This window comes from Tachyglossus aculeatus, chromosome 10 (assembly GCF_015852505.1).
Source record: "Tachyglossus aculeatus isolate mTacAcu1 chromosome 10, mTacAcu1.pri, whole genome shotgun sequence".
NCBI classification, from domain to species: Eukaryota; Metazoa; Chordata; class Mammalia; order Monotremata; family Tachyglossidae; genus Tachyglossus; species Tachyglossus aculeatus.
In genome coordinates this window covers 41217919-41224961 of record NC_052075.1, presented here as the reverse complement: position 1 = coordinate 41224961, position 7043 = coordinate 41217919, and the positions used below count along the sequence as shown (strand labels likewise).

At 41.8% G+C, this 7043-nt stretch overlaps 1 non-coding gene across 1 annotated transcript; it reads right to left on the bottom strand.

Annotated features, from left to right (window-relative positions):
• Positions 1-5921: 5921 nt before the first annotated feature.
• LOC119933746 lies at positions 5922-6059 on the bottom strand. The gene has a single exon (XR_005452620.1). It is a non-coding gene; the product is annotated as a small nucleolar RNA SNORA7 (small nucleolar RNA).
• Between the last annotated feature and the right edge of the window lie 984 nt (positions 6060-7043).

The following is a 7043-nucleotide window of genomic DNA, read 5'->3' as shown; positions in this document are numbered from 1 at the left end:
TAGTTTATGCATGCATGCTTATGAAGACTGATTTAAATCTGATAATCCAGTTCTAGATTTCCTGAAAAAAAATGCTGTTCTTTAAGAGAATTCAAAAAGGAATATATGCTATATGCAGTTTAAATACAGTTTAATCAAAGTGGAAGGAAGACATTTTTTAAATGGAAAGTAGTGGGTAACCTCTGTAATTGGAAATATACAAATAGTCCTGTCCATTTCTTTTCTCATGCTGTTTGGCTTAAGTCAGATACTGAGAGAAAAGAAAGTCTTCATTTCTAAAGAGAGTTTGGCTGTAATGGTGTCATCTAGCAATCATGAAAAGATTTTCTTCCATTATTTATAAGAGGAATTCTATTCTGTTCTACAACATCACTTGGGCAATTCAGTTAGAGTTAGAAAATGAGAATCACAGAAAACCAATAAGGTAAGTGAAACAGAAATTTAAAAATAACTCTGAATGCAGGGCCTGTTGATGTTTTGGCTTTAAGAGGTACTGAATAGGGGAACCTCAGCATCCAAATCTGAATCATTCATGTTGTTAGCTCCAATCAGCTGCACTTCATGTGGGAAAAAAAATGTTCAATTGATCTGCGCCAGCTTCAGGTAGTAACCAAGGTAAACTGTCACCTCAGGGTGCCATGAGACAAAGGGTGATCACATGAGCCCTTCCAAAATGGTAGATGTGCAGCCCTTTTCAAAGTGGCAGCCACAAAATTCTCAAAGATGGAAGCCATGTGGCATCTCTCAAATATGGTTGTGTAATGTCCCTTCTCAGAAACGGTGGAAGGATGAATTGTTGCATTAGTGGGGATTAAACTGGGAACTTGAAGCCAGGCTGCCCTGGGTCCTCTGTCAAGGGGCAACCCAGAGGCTGAAGTAGCTGGGATGGCAGCAGAGGAACGCTACCTTAGAACATTCCTCATGTTACAGCACATGCCTGTGCAACATGACACAGTGGGTCACGTGGCACATGGGTCTTTTGGCTTCACCTCAGAGAGGAGTGTTTAAAGCTGACCCTGCTTTAGTTAAGTGGTATGATCCTGTAAGACGATGGGATCCAGACTGCCCGGTTCACACTTAGACACTGACATCATGGAAAGGGCCAGACCAGGGAAAATTAGGTCCAGATGTTTCAATCATAAGGCAGGATCTCAGTCTTTCCCTTTTGTGATTGGTATCTGTCCATTGATTGGGATGGGGGTCAAAACTGTTCATTCACTTTATGTCGGCTGTGCTGAAATTAGATATTGCTTAAGAACGACAGAGAGAATGAACTGTTCCTTTAGATAATGCTATTACATATCCCTTGAAGAAAGTGTTCTGGAACCCTAAATAATAATAATAATAACAATGATGGCATTTGTTAAGCGCTTACTATGTGCAGAGCAATGTTCTAAGCGGTGGGGGGGATACAAGATGATCAAATTGTCCCACGTGGGGCTTACAGTCTTAATCCCCATTTTACAGATGAGGTAACTGAGGCTCAGAGAAGTTAAGTGACTTGCCCAAGGTCACACAGCAGACATGTGGCAGAGTTGGAATTCAAACCCATGACCTCTGACTCCACAGCCCGTGCTCTTTCCACCGAGCCACACTGTAAAGTGTATCTAATCTGAAGAATTAGGGATTGGGGGAAGATAGCTGAGATTTAACCACGTCTCCACTTCCAGCAACAAGTTAAAATCTCCCCAAGGTTATGCCTGACTCCTGCAATGTTTGGCTGCTTTCTGCCTCTGCTCACAGATAAAAGGGCATATGCTGTTCCTCCAAGATTAGCCTTGATCTCCCTCATTTCTCTAGGCATTTCTAGTGGCAAATGTGAATACAGGTAGACATTTCTGGAAAAGGGATATGAAACAGAATTTGACAACTGGAGATTTGGACTGGCTCCAGGTTTAAAACAGAAAGAGAAAAAATCGAGTTGTTACAAAACCAAGCCAGGGAAACCAGGCAATGCTATTTTCACACACGGAGCTTCAACATACCCAAGAAAGAAACAGGGGAAAAGCAAACCTCACCCCTCCCTTTTCATTCATTCAATCGTATTTATTGAGCGCTTACTGTGTGCAGAGCACTGTACTAAGTGCTTGGGAAATACAAGTTGGCAACATATAGAGACGGTCACTCCCTCCCTGATTTTCAATTTGAAGGCGGCCTTCCTCTCTGGGCAGAAGCTGTTGTGCTGCCACACATGACAGCAACAATTTATCTGGACTGGCCAGTGCTGCAGAACCAAATAATTTCAACCCATACACATTTTCTTCCAAATTTTTTGGTACATACCTGTCTTCTCACCTTGGGGTACTGACTGATTGACTGAAATATCTTGGGTGTTTGCAAGGTTCCAGCACTGTGACCTGGGTTTGATTACTGTTCCGGATTAGGCCCTTTGTTACCTCAGAATAGGCAGTCACTGCAGCTACTCTAACTGGTGGTCATCCCCCGGGCCTGGAATGCCCTCCCTCTGCCCATCCGCCAAGCTAGCTCTCTTCCTCCCTTCAAGGCCCTGCTGAGAGCTCACCTCCTCCAGGAGGCCTTCCCAGACTGAGCCCCTTCCTTCCTCTCCCCCTCGCCCCCCCTCTCCATCCCCCCATCTTACCTCCTTCCCTTCCCCACAGCACCTGTATATATGTATATATGTTTGTACATATTTATTACTCTATTTATTTATTTTATTTGTACATATCTATTCTATTTATTTTATTTTGTTAGTATGTTTGGTTTTAGTTCTCTGTCTCCCCCTTTTAGACTGTGAGCCCACTGTTGGGTAGGGACTGTCTCTATATGTTGCCAATTTGTACTTCCCAAGTGCTTAGTACAGTGCTCTGCACATAGTAAGCGCTCAATAAATACGATTGATGATGATGATGATGGAGCTAGGACCTGGGCTGGTTTTTTGCTAGGGTTTTGCTGGTTGAAGAGTGGAGCAGATTCCAGGGATAATGGTAATGATGATGGTATTTGTTAAGTGCTTACTAAATGCCAGGCACTGTACCAAGCACTGGGGTCGAAACAAGCAAATTGAGTTGGACACAGCCCCGGTCCCATGTGTAAACCCCACTTTACAGATGAGGTAACTGAGGCCCAGAGAAGTGAAATGACTTGTCCAAGGTCACACAGCAGACAAGTGTCGGAGCAGGGATTAGAACCCACAACCTTCTAACTCCGAGGCCTGTGCTCTATCTACTGTGCCATGCTGTTTACTGGGTCAGTCTCCAGGCCAGCAGAGAAGCCATGAGAGGAGCAGAAAACAAGGTAGATTGATTGACTGTACCTCTATCTTGTCTTGTTTATCTTGTCGCCAACCCATCATCCATGTCCCACTCTGGCCTGGAACTCCCTCCCCTTTATATCCGACAGATGCTCTCTAACTCCACCTTCAAAGCTTTATTAAAATCACATCTCCTCCAAGAGGTCTTCCCTGATTCAGTCCTAATTTCCCCCTCTCCCTCTCCCTTCTGCGTCACCTATGCAGTTGTATTTGTATCTTTCATTAACCACACCCTCAGCCTCACAGCACTTATGTATATATGTGTAATTTATTTTAATATCTGTCTCCCCTGCTAAACTGTAAGCACCTTATGGGAAGGGGAACGTGTCTACCAAATCTATCATATTGTAACTCTCCTAAGCACTTGGTTCAGTGCTTCGCACACATTAAATACTCAATAAATATGACCGATTATTATTAGAAAAAAGAAATCTCATCCTTGGAAAGACTGTGTGATTCTTGTGTAGGAACTCCTATTGACAAGAATAGCATCAGTTTTAGAGTGAAACATGTAATATCATGACAGAATATACCTATTCAATGCTTTGGGAGTCGTAAATCAAGTAATATTGCAAATATACTGCAAAGCTTTTTAAATTCCTAAAAAGTAAAGGGTTATTTTTATGTGTTAACTGATATAAGATTGTTGTAATGAGATGCCATTGGCAAATACACTGGGCCAAAGCCAATGAAAATTCAATGTGCATATATAAGGATACAATTCAACCCCTATTATACATGCAAATTATAAGCACATTATTTAGCAGCTTTAATGAATGGCATTGATATTATGCTAAACTGCCAGAATACAAAACATTTTATTTAAGTATAGACCTCCCAAAAAATCAATTGTGTGTTTTCTGACTTATTGAATTTCTTTCCCCGCTTAATGTATCTGCTATCAAATAGCACTCCCAAAGTCTAGTGGCCATTTTGCATGATACCCTGATATTTAGGAATTGAAGCCTTGAAGTTCAATGCAACTTTAGTGGTAAGCACATTTTCAATGATCAGTTTCATAGACCAAAGACATTAAATGGTAATTTTTGTTAAGTGGTTCAGAATGAAAATAAATGGACTGATAGAAACTTGGTCAAATGAGATGACCCAAGACATTGTCTCTTCTATTTCTAGGGCTTAGGGAAAATGCAATAAAAGTAGGAGGCATGATGCCTGCCCTCCAGAAGCTTGCAGTCTAATGGAGACACTTAAACCTAATGGTTGCTCTTAAGATGTGACCAATTCTAAGACCTGCCTTTTATATCAATCAATAGTATTTGGTGAGCACCTCCTGCTGGTAGGGCACTGTACTAAACCCTTGAGAGACTATGACAAGATACAATAGTGCACAATCGTGGCTTAGTGTAAAGAGCATGGGCTTGGGAGTCAGAGGTCGTGGGTTCTAGTCCCGGCTCCACCACTTGTCAGCTGTGTGACTTTGGGAAAGTTGCTTAACTTCTCTGTGCATGAGTTGCCTCATCTGTAAAATGCAGATTAAGACTGTGAGCCCCACATGGGACAACCTGATTACCTTGTATCTACCCTAGCGCTTAAAATAGTGCTTGGCACATAGTAAGCCCTTAACAAATACCATCATTATTGTTATTAATAGAATAGTACAATAGTAGATGTGATCCATGTCCTCAAGGGGTTTACAATCTTGTAGGAGAAATAGATTTTAAAGTAAATTAAGTATAGGAGAAAGTCATAAAATATAAGTGTTCTGTACATAATAAGCACTTAATAAATATATCACTACTAAATATGTGTTACTTGGGGTTGGTTGTAAGATCTTAAAGTGACACAGAAGTGTTGAATGGCAATTTGGGAAATATGTATACCTTTGTGGGTATAGTTGGTAGGGAGATTAGAAATTAATTGGGGGAAATTTCCTGAAGGAATTCCCTAGGATTTGAAGATAAGGAGAACAAAGGTCTGTCAGATGTGAAAGGGAAGGGAATTCTAGTCAGGTGAAAGGGCATGAGCAAGTGCTTTTAACCCAGAAGATGAGAATGCGGTAATTTGAGAAGAACTGAGTGTGAGTAGGGGTGGAGTGAAAAAAAGAGAGTGGGTAAGTAGGAGGGGTGAAGCAGATTGGTTGAATTTTGTTTAGCAGAAGACTCATTTGTGTTATTCTTTCCATCCCCTTATCTCTTGGGGAAGCAGTGTGGTTTACTGGAAAGACCACGGACTTGGGAGTCAGAGGCCATGGATTCCAATCCCGTCTCCGCCACTTGAGATGTGTGAATTTGGGCAAGTCACTTAACTTCTCTGTGCCTCAGCAACCTCATCTGTAAAATGGGAATTAAGACTGTGAGCCCCACGTGGGACAACTTGATTACCTTGTATCTACCCCAGAGCTTAGACCAGTGCTTGGCACAAAGTAAGCACTTAACAAATACCATCATTATCATTATTATTATTGTCTTGTCTTATGCTTTTGAGTCGTCTCCGACCCATAGCGACGCCATGGACACATCTCTCCCAGAACTCCCCATCCCCATCTGGAATCATTCTTGTAGTGTATCCATAGAGTTTTCTTAGTAAAACTACAGAAGTTGTTTACCATTGCCTCTTTCTGTGCAGTAAACTCGAGTCTCCTCTCTCGATTCTCTTCCATGCCGCTGCTGTGCAGCACGGATGAGTTTTGACATATAGCAGATTGCCTTCCACTCACTAGCCCCTGCCCAAGATAGGAATGGAATGGGTATGCCTCTGCTTGGCTCTCCCTCCCATAGTCGAGACTGGTAGAGTACTGGAAACTCTCCAGGTGCAACCCTGAGAGGGGTCTTCTGATCGACCACACATAATATTGCCAATGTATCTGCCATTGTCTGAGCTAACCCCTCTACCAGCAGATGCTTTTGCAACACAATTATTAATTTCTATAGTACTAATTTGAAACAGCCTCAAGCCATATGCTTTGTACATCTGGGAGATCTTGCCTTCACTATTCAGCGAGCAGTAGCAAACGTCATCTTTCCAGGTTTCCCATAAGCTTAGAAAGGCTGATTTGTGTAGGGACATTGGGGTAGAGACCAGATTTTGAGCAATTTACTGTTGGGATAGATTGAAATCTGAAGGGCCCCAGGCATAGAGGGGAAGGAAATATATTTTCATTCAAAGTGAGAGGTGATGACTTCTCTGGAAAAAGGGAATGAAAAAAAGAATTCAAACTAAGTAATGAGCCAAGTATTTCCACTCTGGCTTGGCAGGGTTTACTCAGATTAGGGGCTGAAATTCCTGACAAGTGCATTTCTGGTTAGCGGTAAAGAAAAGAGACAACTGCTGATTCAGCCATTAAGACTTCTCAACAGTAGTCCAAGTTGACAGAAAAGCCCCTCTACCCCACTTCACTGGAATGAATTATTCACAACTAAACCCTCTTGTGTCCTCTTGTGCTAGCAACTGTGTAATACGTTTTGTCACTGCAGGGAGTGCCACCCGAGGATGAAGGAAAACAATTGTCCAACACTTTGCCACCAACAAAGATTCATCAGCAGGTTTGAATGTTATCAAAGGTTTCCCTTGGTCAATATAGAAACCAAAGAAACAGTCTGGATTCCAGTCTTATGAGTGCACAGTGAAAGAGAGGCACAAAAGGCTCTGCTTTGGGTTCATTTTGACCTGACAATTTCTAGACTATGTATTTTATTATTATATTTGCAGCAGAGAGTTTTTACTCTTTGCCTCACAGTTCTTTTCCTTTTCTACTTCACCATTTTTTTTAATGGTATTTGTTAAGTGCTTTCTATGTGTCCAACACTATACT